At 33.1% G+C, this 13,709-nt stretch overlaps 1 protein-coding gene across 1 annotated transcript in view; it reads left to right on the top strand.

Moving 5' to 3' along the window:
* The first annotated feature begins 2,094 nt into the window (after nucleotides 1–2,094).
* LOC143252036 (uncharacterized) overlaps nucleotides 2,095–13,709 on the top strand; it is a 107,682-nt gene continuing 96,067 nt past the window's right edge. The window contains exon 1 of the mRNA XM_076503607.1: nucleotides 2,095–2,230. The gene's annotated coding sequence lies outside the window, so the exon portion shown is untranslated. The remainder of the gene's footprint in view (nucleotides 2,231–13,709) is intronic.

The following is a 13,709-nucleotide window of genomic DNA, read 5'->3' as shown; positions in this document are numbered from 1 at the left end:
CAGAGTTCGAGTCCCCGCTCTCGACACAGCAAATACCCTAGTGTGACTTTGCTCTGAAACAAACAAACAAAAGAATATCTAAATAACTAGACAGCAAATGATTAACACGAAGTCTGTCTTTAACTGAATAAATTTAACCTTTTTCTTAAAAAGGAAACGTCTCAATCGATATACCAGAACTGTAAGAATTATTACTTACTTTTTGACTTCAGAAATGCTTTAACGATACAGTGAAATCCTTTAAGTCGGAAAACCAACAATAGCTTTTTTTTAAAAGCTGTGACATAAGATGTGGCGTACCAAACATGATGACAGCATAGCATCTTAAGGAAAATGTTTCAGCCAGATATGACACGGATATTCATTTCTACAAAATTCCAACATAATTCGTTTGAAGCTCTTCGTCTTTGGATTGTATAAGAGGAAATATTTATCCTTTATAGCGTCTATCGTTATATATATGTATAAGATTTCTGCTAAGTGTCCAACAGCGTATTGTCATGAATTGCGCTTTTAACAGTTGCTAATGTATTCAAGTTTTACTGGTAGTTCCATAGGAGTAATATACGAACTTAATTTAGCTTTCCAGTTCCATATACAACATGTTGGTTATTAGAATATTGGATAGGCCCATATACGAGACAATAATTTTACGCTTATCTTTACACTAATATTGATTTTTTTATCATGACTAACTAAAGCATATTTTTTTTATAACCAAAATAAATTATTTTGAGAAAAACATCATTTAATACTGTTGCTTGTTAAAGTATTTTATATCTTTAGGGATATAGGGTTAAAAGATACGTTTTATTCCAAACGTTTCGTAGCTTATAAGCAAATGATTATTGCGACGATTCCATGTTTTCCTCGGATCCAACAAAAACTCTGTTTAACTATCTTTCCAAGCTAGTATTGTTTTATACATAAGAAGTAATTAAATAGCAGTTGCTTATGTAAATTGCGAGAGAAAATTCAAAGAAAACCTAACGAGAAGAATTCCACCAGGAAGAGAAAGTTAGAACGTCATGAAATTATTAACTTCATTATGTTCATTACTAATACATCCAGTCTTCGTTGGATTATCTGTCGAAGTACAACAGAATGTGTGAAGTTTACCTCTAAGCAGTGTTTGTATATCTACTGTTTTTAATTAGGAATTCTATTTTGTTTATGGAAATCCTTTTCTTTTATCTTTACTTGAAACGTAGGCGTCTACCACTTAAACTTATGAATTTAAAATATTTTATTTTTTCTAGTTAGATAAGTATATAATTTCCTGGATGATAGGTTTTAAAGTAAATATTTCAATTTCGTCGAAACAGGACCTTAATATCTTTTTTCTGTGTCTTAGAAACAATTAAAGTCATAAGGTTTGTTATTCATTTTGAGCATTGTTGGTTGTTTTGAGAGAAAAAACAAACTTCAAAGTGATTATTTTTCCAAATATTTTCAAGCGTATAGAGGGCGTATAACAAATTCCTCCATTTTCTATCTCGCTTCGTTTGATGGCCGTGGTTACGCCTTATTGCCCAATACCTCAATTCACATTGTAACAAGCTTTTGCGGAGGACAACGTGGTCAATCGTAAATCACTCACTTTGACAAACTGTTTTCAGACCAGCCACTGTGCTTAGACATCAACTTATAAGATCAGTTGAAGCAAATCAAAGACATAAGTTTATAAAAGCAACAACACCAACGGACTTGACAAGTATGTATATAGTCGAATGGCATAGCTTTAATTCACGTTTCTTCGTGTGTTTGTTTCATGAAAACAACTGCTGTTTTAGAAATGAGGCTAGAAGCTTGTAAAGTTTCTTTGACTCATAATTCTTGTATATTATGTTGTGGCACCAGAAATTACGCCTACTTTTATTGCATTGCCATTTTAGGCCTGAGAGTTATCTCTCTGTATTGTAGTATTCAATTTGCTGATGAGGATATCGCTCCCGTCTGGCAGAGGGCTCTGCTTTTCGAACACGAAATCTTCATTTTTCGAAATGTTTTGTTCTTTAACACACTATTGCTTACAATCTCGCTATATTAATATCCATTCTAAAATAAAAGGACCATGACGAATTCTTCAACGAAAAACGTATACGTGGTGAGATTGTACTGTAGAACAGTTGGGAATTTACCATAAACCAACTATATTGACGGTAAACGTTTCCCTTGTGATGCCACATCTCGCGTTTGTGACAGACAACACGTTTCTGTCTTGGTGCACGTAAGTCCTTTTTGTGTATATATTTAAATATGTGTGAATACATGTGTACATTAGTACCTATGTGTGTGTGAGAGAAATAAAATAATTATAACATTTATTATACACATACGTGCACAATGAATTATAATAATATTCTGTTGTAGCCTAACATCTATACTATAAAGAGTCAACCAATTGTTATTTTAGCAACTTGAATACGGTGATGACTTTTATCGTGACTTGAAATTTGAAATTCACAAAACTTTTTTGCATCGAGAAGCTCCGCAGAACTTTGTAAATTACTACAAGTTCATAAACACTTTAAAACTGTTACGAATAAACTAACTTATTCGGCCTTTCTGACACATAACGATAACTTAAAATGACTTCGTGTGTTATTACGCATGCTCTGTTTAACAGTTAAATATCAGGCGTTTAATGCAAGTTTTACATCATTAGTTTATCTCGTACATAGCATAAGACTCAACGTATCACAAGTATCGAGTTATTCAGTCCTTTCTAAACGAACCACTACCTCGCGCCAGGACTAGAACACACGAAATTACAAATAATTGTACACACAACTGAACTGAACCACCATATGATAAATCAATACATAATTGGGTCACTTGTAAATATTTTCTTTCGGGCGAATATTATATATTGACAAGAAGTTAACTGAGTGTAAAACTGTGTGTTTTTGTATAAAGAGTCCCAGAGATATATTATAAAGCTTTATAATATTTCTGTGAAAAGCTACTGAGATCGGTCATTGTTCGCATGTTGACTAAATTTGTTGTGTTAATATGTATACATAGTGTGTATTATATAATAGGGGTGATTTAATGAGTTTTCTTTCGTAAAGTATGTGTTTCCTTATAACAAAGCCATATCGGGCTATCTGCTGAGTTCACCGAGGGGAATCGAACCCTTGTTAGTAAAGAGTCGTAGAAGAATAAGATTACAATTTAAAAAAAAACAATGTTTATTTCTATGACTTTCCTATGAGACAATTAATGGTTATAGTTTATTTCTATGACTGTTCTGCGAGACAATTAATGTTTATTTGTTCCTTAAATGAAGTATATTATATTGTTCATTTATTGTTGATTTCATTGACAATATTGCTTATACTAATAAGTATAGTGAATTTCATTATAATTCAAAAAACAATAAACAGCTTGAAAAAATGTTTAATTACTTGTCCCCGATGTTTCTGCTTATGTCTTTATCAAGTGTCTATGATAGGAACAATTATTAGGATTACGGCCGAAACGTCGGGTTAAACATTTTTTTTTTGAAGTTGTTTATTATTTTTACAATATGGATTCCATACTTCAGTCAGCAATGATTTTTTTATACTAACACGAATTTTTAGTATATTTAGTTTCAACGTCTTATTTCTTATAATTCGTTTATTATAAAAATTGTTTTCTATTGTAACTTAAATTTTGTATTTAGGAATAACCTAAATCTTGTAAAATAGAATTCAAATCATGTAAAGAAGAAATAACTAACGCACTTATCAACTCACACAAAAGTGAGAAAATAGACTAGGACGGTTCATACCGAGAACCATTGATGTTACGTTTTATGCATCTGATAGAAAAACATATCATATCTATGATACGTCAAAGTCATATTATTTTGGGGACTTCATGTTTGTTTACGTATAGAAAATCTAATTTACCATCCTATTTTATGTGTGTGTTTTCCTATTAAGAACGCGTAGCATAGTTTAATTATCATAGTGTTCTTATCTTAACAACTTGGCCCAGTATGGGCAGTTGGTTAAGGCACTCGACTCGTAATCCGAGGGTGGCGGGTTCGAATCCCCATCACAACAAACATGCTCGCCCTTTCAGCCGTGGGAGCGTAATAATGTGACGGTCATTCCCACTGTTCGTTGGTAAAAGAGTAGCCCAAGAGTTGGCGGTGGATGGTGATGACTAGCTGACTTCCCTCTAGTCTTGCACTGCAAAATTAGGGACGGCTAGCGCAGATAACCCTCGTGTAGCTTTGCGCGAAATTCAAAACAAACAATTCTAAACAGCCTCTGTTCTATTGTTCGCACTTTCGGCTGGACTGACTGGATTATTTTCAAGTGCTAGTGTCGAGTATAAAAGAAGCTAAACACGTTTTGTACGCGTTTCGACAGATATTCGTCAATGTCGACCCGAGTCTCTTCATGTGTTTAGCTCAGCGGTGAATCATCTCGGTAATGGAGCTCTGTTTGGATGAGTGGAAAACAGTGTTCTGTCATTTCAATCTGTTTTAATGGGTGCGTTGCGTCTGTGTCGAGAACGCTAGCTTTTCTGGTATAAACGCTTCTTACACCAGCAAATTATGCAACTCTCTCCGAATTTCCGTTGAAAACTGTCGTGGAAAAATCGTGCTGTATACAAGTTTCTTATAATAAACACTTGTTTTTCCTTGAAATGCAAAATAGTTGTGAATCAAGGTATTAGACGCACTGATTTTTATACGAATCGGAAACACAGGTTTTCTTTTTTAACTTAGATTTTATATATATAAAACCTTCTTTACGAGTTAAAAATGATAAAAGAGAAATAATGTAATAAACCATGTTTTTTTGAAGTTAATCAGAAAGCTACACAATGAGCTATCTGTGCTCTGCCCACCACGAGTATCGAAACTCGGTTTTTAGCATTACAACCCCACAGACATACAGCTGTGCTAATGGTATCTCTGTTTAGCGAACTACAAGCAATGTAACTTTAACTTCATCAAACAGGAGACTCAAAGACCTGGCAGGTGAACCTCACAACGATAACTTTTGGTTAAAGAGAGAGACGACACGAGAAATTTTTCTCAACTAAGTAAAACTTAATTTACTATCTCTCGTTAAAGAAATAAGAGAATATCCAAGTAAATACACAAGTATGGCAAAAATAAACGGAAAGTTATTGAAAATTAGAAATAATAAATAATTTAACCAGCAGTTAAATATTAACAATGAACTGACAGTAATAATCACCAACACAATCTAATTCACACAGGTTAAAGATAAAATTAAAGGAATCTTCTACATATACTATGATTTCGAGATGATACGCTGTTAAAACATTCTAACCAAAATAGAAGTGACTTCGATCCTGATAGTCACATATGATGTGATTCAACTCCAGTTACTCATGTGACTATTGTGTAACTAACATCAAGAGGTCCGTCCACTTTGTGGTCACTAAGTGCCCAGAAAGTAACGAGGAGACAGAGACAATATAAATTAGAAACTTATAGAGATGACTCGTCCTAAGGTCATGGTTGCAACATACTAATCACGGGCTTATTTGGCCTAAATAAAACCCAGAAAATATAACTACGTATGTTGGAAACATCTGTAATGTAAAGCATTAAGAGGCGTGTGGTAAGCAAATACCCCAAGTGTACAAAACTCTGTTATTCACTCTTCTTATTAGGCTTAATTATAAATTGGAGATTTTTTTGGCTCCGTTTCCTAATTATTTCATATTATTAATGTGTAGATATTTTTATGCTTGTTCAGTTCTACATTGCAGCTGTTTTTAAAAACGTACTTGATCATACATTTAACATTGGCTGAATAAAACTTCTCTCTGTGAGCATCTGTATTTCACGAAAACAGTTAAAGACCCATGGGCAATATTAAGCCTACAAGACCATTAATAAAGCAAAAAATAATAGCTTATAAGTTACATTTCAAGCTGAAAAATGAAAGTTTTCTTATAAGAAAATAGGGTGGTTTGATGAAAGCTAGACCATAAGAAAGTTTTGTTACAGTTTATCCTATGATACGTTCACTGAATATTTATGACACGTTGAACAGTAAATGTCTAAGACGTTGGCTACTGATCCTAATCCGCAGTAAATGTTTTCGTGTCGTTTAAGGAGCGGTTCTGGGTGAAGACACGGAATGTTCTCATTGGCCACCATATATATATTTTAATCTCGAAGCAGACTTTATTACTGATAAACTAGATTCAAACTCCCTAAACCAAAACGTGAAAAAAATTGAAGATTTTCTAATGGAATAAAAAAGATTTGATGTTACAGTTTCAAGTTATGATTCAATTCTAAATAGTTACTTGGGTCAATTCAGTCAACTGGTTGGTAAGCCTCGTCATCATGAGCCATGACAAAGCTTTATATTGTACTGATAAGAATACACTTAATTAATTAATACTTTGAAATAATAAACAATTATACACCCCAGATGATACAGCTGTAAGTCTCCGGACTCTGCTAAAATCCAGGGTTCGATTCCGTGGACACGTTTAAGGTAACTGCTATTTAATCAGAATAACTCGCGATGGTGCGACTGATTCACGTAGAGATATAACAGGCCATGGGTTATTATTAATAAGTCCCACGTTTTTCCTCCTCTTTTGCTCTATTTCTACTATTCATCCCCCCTTATACAGCTTAGACACGTATTGATCTCTCTCCTCGTTGATTTCCCGTTTCACTCCAATTATTTTAAACATGCTTTTAGCCAGATTGCATAGTGAATTTGATTTTATATGATAGCCGGATCCCGTGTATTTAACTGCTCAAAGTTCCATCAAATTGTGTGTTATGAAAGTAAACACAGCGAAAGGAAATGTTTAATGAGAAGTTCCTTCTTTGTGTTACTGTATACCTCAGAACTCATATTTCAAACATGTTGAACAATGTCCTCTTATTATGCTAATTTATTAACAACCAATAAAACTTAGTGTCATTAGAAATGAAACCGCATGAGCTTTTCAACTGTTTTAATCACCACTGTGTTTTCTGAATTTCTCGTGTTACAACAGATATTTGTGGTGATAGATATTTGATACCCTTTTAACCATATTGTGTACGCTACAATACGAATACTAGCCATTTAATATTTTAGTATGCACCCTTTGTATATATATATATATATATATATATCACGGTGTGAACAATGCTAATACAATATTTTAGTATATATCCTTTGTGAATACCACCATGTTTGGAAAATAAGTCACGGAATACAACTTTTATCGATATATTGGTATACCACACTATAAATAATAATTGCGTTATATCTTAACATGTACAGTTGAAGGTAGCAACGTGAATATCTTATGTGTGATACAGTACTATCAGTTTTTGAGCGTACCGTGATGTGAATAACATATACAGTTTCACATTGTGTACATTTAGGGGTATACCACAATGGAAATAGCAAAAAAGATTGCACGTGTTTTACACTTATATTTAAGGAAAGCGCAGAATATTTAACAATTTCAAAATATTATGTAACATTTCTATCCATTCGACAGCTTTTCAACGAAAAAACCAACATAGTGAATGTTTTCATAACGCTTTCCTAAGAACAGCTGTAGTTCAAGTATTAATAATCTATAATACCGTGTAATTAACGTAGTTAAGACTTTAATTAAGCAGCTAGGCCTTTTTTTCCTGCAAATTACTGAACAAAATCTTTATCTCTCAATATCATTCGAAACACGAAGCTCTAAGATATAGCTTTGGACTCGAACTGTTGAAGGATAGAATTCTTCGTATCTGAAATTTTTCTAAATTAAAATTGCTGTTAGAGAAATTTTGGTCAAATCAAATGTATGTGTGTTTGTTTGTTTTGAATTTCGCACAGAGCTACACGAGGGTTATCTGCGCTAACCCTCCATAATTTTACAGTGTAAGGCTAGAGGGGAGGCAGCTAGTCATTACCACCCACCGCCAACTCTTGGGCTACTTTTTTACCGACGAATAGTGGGATTAACTGTAACATTAAACGCCCCCATGGCTGAAAGAGCAAGCATGTTTGGTGTGACGGGGATTCAAACCCGCGACCCTCAGATTATGAGTCCAGAGCCTTAACCACCTGGCCATGCCAGGTTTCCAAATATGTGACAAAATGTAAACAAACAATCTTACCATACAATTGTTTATTATCTTAGTTTAAAAAGAAAAACAAGTGTTTAGAAATTTATTTTTTTAAACTTAGGTGATTGCCTGAAGTATGCTATTGTGACGTAACTATTCTTTCATTAAAATGAGATAGTGAAAAATTGAAATTAAGAATATTTATTTTGGTGACTTCGAAACGCGGGAAAAAAAAAAACGTTATGAAAATACTTATGAACACAAAATTAAACTTGTGGTTATCTGTGTTCTATTCACCCCTGATGATGAAACCCGGTATTTAAAGTCAAAGGTATTTACAGTTTACAAAATGCATGCCAAATCAGTTTTAGGGAGCTGTAAATACATGTATATATAAGCAGACAAATGAAGCGAGGTTACAAATCGCACGTGGAAGAGTACAATGTGATCTATTGTATAATATAAGTGCTATTATACATAATGTGTATATTAGACTACGCCCAAACGTTCTGAAGCACGCAAAATAAAAACAATCAGAAGACAAAATTATTGGTTTTATTTATTATTCCAGCTTTGTGATGCCGTATACATTTTATATATAAATAATTCCACGTTGTAGCTTGTACCTAGGATTCTTTTTTAAAATATGCAGCGTATTTTGTTTCATGTTAATGTGTTTAAAAATTATGGTTATAATATATATGTGTTTGTGTGTATAAACATACATTTCGACTTATAATGTTTATATTAGTAGGCTATCGTCTATGAGGTATATATAGATCATAGACGATAATCTATGTGTGTGTGTTCATTAATGCTGAATGGTAATTGTTAAAACATCCCTTGGCACCTATAAGGTATCATTAATCCACATTTAGACGAGTGCTTTTATTCAAAGCTACAACATTCTATTATTCTTAATAGCAAAGTGTGTTACGATTGTATGGAAACGTCTTGACAAATTAAAACAACAACAACAGAAAGAATATAATAAATAAATATTAGTTACGATAAAATTTAGAAATTTGAAACAATATTTAGGAAAAAAATATTTAATTATTTAAAACATAATAATATTTAATATAAGAAAATTATAAAATATATACGACTTATTTTCTACACAACCTAACGTAATATCTTGCATTTTTGATATGTTACTTCTCTTTATCTTTACCCAAATGTCCGGCATTTCCAAGTGGTTAGGGACGTTCGACTTGTGATTGTCGCGGATTTGAATCTTTGCCACACCAAATATACTCGTCCTTTCAGCCGTGGGCGCGTAATATGTTAAGGTCAACCCTGCTTTTCGTCGGAGAAAGAGTATCCCAAGAGTCGGTGGTTGTGGGGGTCACTAGCTTTCTTCCCTCTAATTTTGGTCAGGGACAGATAGCCCTCGTGTAGCATTGCGCGAAATTCAAGATGAAACATTCTTTACCTGAAAACATCCGACAAGCAACCAAGAAAACAACAATCTTACAGTAAAAGAAAACACAAAAGAAGAAACAAACATAATAGTAAACTTAATTAAAAATATTTTCATAGAGCTTATTACAGAATTTACTAAACCGAACCAATCGAATAATAGTATCGACCTTTTTATAAATATAGCTAAAAAACACGTAACACCACACATACCACAACTGATAACAATTACATGATACATGCTAAAATCATAAAATTCACAGTTCTAAGTATCAACATCCAAGGTGCACTTGCTTCCAAGAAACATGAGATCGAAGATATAATAACAGATATTAACCCTGATATTTTTTATCATAAGTGAAACATTCAATTTATCCTGAGAATAAATTTAAAATATGTAACTATACTTCAATAAGAAAAGACAGAAGAAATAATCATGACATCAACAGATGAATTATGCTACTATATAAAAACCACCTTTCAGTTACGGAAATCCAAATGAACAGCAACAATGAAAATATAGTGGTTGATATTCTCTTAGAAAACCACTCGAAAATAACAATAGCAGGATTATACTGTTCTCCAAATAAGTGTATAGACATGTATCTAATATACAACATCTTTTCCCACAACCAAAATACAATAAAAATAGGTGATCTTAAGAACTTTGGATGTAATTCTACAAACTCCAATGGCAGACACCTATTACAATTCATAGATAATAATAGTATATCTCTTATTAATGATAATACACCTACCCATACTACCTATGCAACAAATTCTAATGATATCCTAGACACCTGTCTCACCTCTTACAATATAAGGCAAAAGCTAATAAATTTTAATGTGGGAAAAGATGTTGACAGCGACCACCTGCCAATATGGTGTCTTCGATCTCACCCCCCATAAAGATAAAATCAGTAGGCAGGACAAATTTGATTACAAAAAAGCAAATTGGCAAGAATTCGAAAAGTGTTAGACAGTATACTACCAGATAAAGTTAATCATACAGCATACAACGGATAAGAAATAGATTCCTACAGTCAAATAATCATGGAGTGCCTTCTAAAAGCAGCTACGGACACAATACCTAAACATAAATATATAACCACAAACAATGGATGGAAACCAACCAAACAACTACTAACAATGATTAAACAACGAAGACAATTAAGAAGACTATTCATGGCAACAAGAGAACAAGAATTAAAAACACAAATTAACAACATTAGAAATAAAAATTAGAGCAGAAATTAAACAACTTAAACAAGAAAAATGGGACAACTTCTGCTCTCAATTAAACGAACGAACCGACCGTAGTAAGTTTTGGCTACACTTGAAAAGATTCACAAATGAACCCACCACAAGAAAATACCCAACACTGGAATATAACAACACTTTAGCACAAACCAACAAAGAAAAAGCAGAAGCCTTCAAACATCAATTACTAAACACATTTAAAACACACAATGACACGGACATGAACAACTATTACTACAATAAAATAAACAGCCACGTAACAAATAACATAGAATTATATAAACCACACTTTCCAGTTAACATTAAAAACAGCAATACTAACACTACATATGACTACAATACCCTAATACTCACCAAAAAAATCAAACTAAATGAACTTGAACAAGCAATCAAAAATACAAAAAGCAAAGCACCGGGAAATGATGGAATACAAACAATACTTCTCAAAAAAGACACTCCAAAATTATTTGACCACCTATTAGCAATATATAATTTATCTCTTTACTCTGGATACATCCCAGTTTCTTGAAAGCAAGCTAATATTTTAATGTTCCACAAAGACGTTAAACCAGCCAATAAACCAAACAGTTATCGACCGATCAGCCTGACCAGCTGTGTAGGTAAAATTCTCGAAAGAATAATAAACAACAGACTCTCCACATTTTTGGAGATTAATTCAAAATTACCAGAAGAACAAAACGGATTTAGAAAATATAGATAAACAACAGATCACTTAATTAGGTTAACTGAAACAGTAATAAATAGCTTTAATAATAAAGAATGCGCTGTCGCTTGCTTCCTCGATATCCAGAAAGCATTCGACACTGTATGGTACAATTGTCTTCGGTTCCGGTTCCGTATGTGTGAAATGGGACTACTGCGAGGAATTATTCGCTGGTTATCAAACGTTTTGGAAAATAGAAAATGCAGAGTAAACGTAGAGGAAACTTTCTCGGAGTTCTTCACTCCAGAAGCTGGAGTCCGTCAAGGAGAGGTGGTTAGCTCTATTCTCTTTATCATGTATGTAAATAATATGCCACTTAAAGACCCAAACCATGGATACGCGTCTCAGTTCGCTGATGATGTAGCAATGGGGAAAAGTGCCGATACACCAGAAATAGCAGCCACTAACTTACAACCACAACTAAATAGATTATGTGAATATTGCGAAAAATATAGAATTAAAATAAATACAGCGAAGACGCAACTAGTAATATTTTCAAAATCTACGAAATATCAAAAAGTTCAACCCCAAATCTATATGAACGGAGAGCTTCTCCAGACTGCTACATCTGCAAAATTTTTAGGATTAACATATGATTCGAAACTTACATGGATAAAACATGTAAATAACATAAAAACTAAAATTTGGCGAAGAATAAACTATGCTAGGAGTCTAACTGGTAAACACTATGGAACAACACCAGAAAACATCATTAAAATATACAAGACATACATTAGACCTGTAATAGACTACGCAGCTCCTGCAAGGATCAATGTAAGTGTAAAACAAATTTAAACCAAACTCCAAACATTACAGAATACACTAATTACATCAGCATACAGAGTACCTAAAACCACTTCATCAACATTCATGTATAATTACTCAAACACACAAACAATACCAGATAAACTTCTACATAGTACAATAAAATATTTTGATAAAATTGGCGACAAAATGAGTTGTTATGCGAACTAGACAGATATTGCTTATATGATGAAGAGAGACCTAAACACCTCTTCCCGTTAAATATATACATTAGATCACTAAGATAGAATCATTTAAAATAATAGTAATAATTTTAATAATAGAATAGAGTTAAAATAAAACAGGTCACCTACGTTCTAGAGTCTAGACTTATGTTAATAATAATAATAATAAAATCAAAGAACAATATAAATGGACATTGTCCTGTAAAGGACCTGACTAAATTTATAATATCACTCCAGCCATTCAGTATATAATCGAGATATGTTAATCTGGCCACTTCAACAAAGTTATGGAAGGAGGAAGAGGTCTAGTGTACCTGACCCTCCTGGGTACACAAATATATATACCCAAATACCAGAGAGAGAGAGAAAACATCCGAAGTACAAACCTTACACAGTTATTATTTCTCAAAATTTACAAAATATAGTTCCCGCGCTAACCTTCTTCAACAAGATTCTGTATAATTGAACAGGTATGTATGTACGTCCGTGTCTCTGTTCAGTGATTTATTACAAGGTTATAGTACACTGCATTTTAAAAATTACTTATCGTTGAAGTATACGTGTTACTTATGCCGTAATGGTGTATATTGATGCCTTCTTATGAACGATATTTATCCAATTGTTTTCTTATATCTCACCAATTCTTAAGCTAATATACTCTGCATCTTACCATGTGTCAGCAGTAAGATGTTTAATACAGTGTGGAAATGTCACACAGTTAAAGAGGAGGTATTCTCGATAATTTCGTTACCTGGACCACGCAAGTTACTATGACAACATCATAGGTGGAGTATGTTGGTTGAAACGCGAAAGCGTCACGTTACTCATTATGTTAATTCGAAAGCTCCCATACCAATGGGCAAAATCTTTAATAAGAGGTTTTATTAAAATATGTTTTATTTTCAAGCAGAAAACAACAACAAACATTATTAGTTTATTTTAAACGATAAGATTTCTTTGGAAAAACTGGCGTTGTTATAAATGCAGTCGAATTCGTTTTACAAACAGCATATTTTTAGACCAACAGCGTTTTTCTGTTTTTTCTTCTCAAGGTTAGATCAGTAACTAGTTCATTCTGCGTTTAATAATATCGTGCATATAATGAGAACGAAACCGAGGCGAGCTTACCTGTGTATATGTACACACACACTGAAACAATGTGTCTGCAGGTACACATATATTTCAGGTGGATAAGTGAGTTTTTGCAGTTATAGTTTCAAGCCTGATTTTTTTAGGTTTGTGAGTAAAC

Source organism: Tachypleus tridentatus, chromosome 1, assembly GCF_004210375.1.
Source record: "Tachypleus tridentatus isolate NWPU-2018 chromosome 1, ASM421037v1, whole genome shotgun sequence".
NCBI classification, from domain to species: Eukaryota; Metazoa; Arthropoda; class Merostomata; order Xiphosura; family Limulidae; genus Tachypleus; species Tachypleus tridentatus.
The sequence above is the reverse complement of the archived record's forward strand: the minus strand, read 5'-3'. Positions and strand labels throughout refer to the sequence as shown.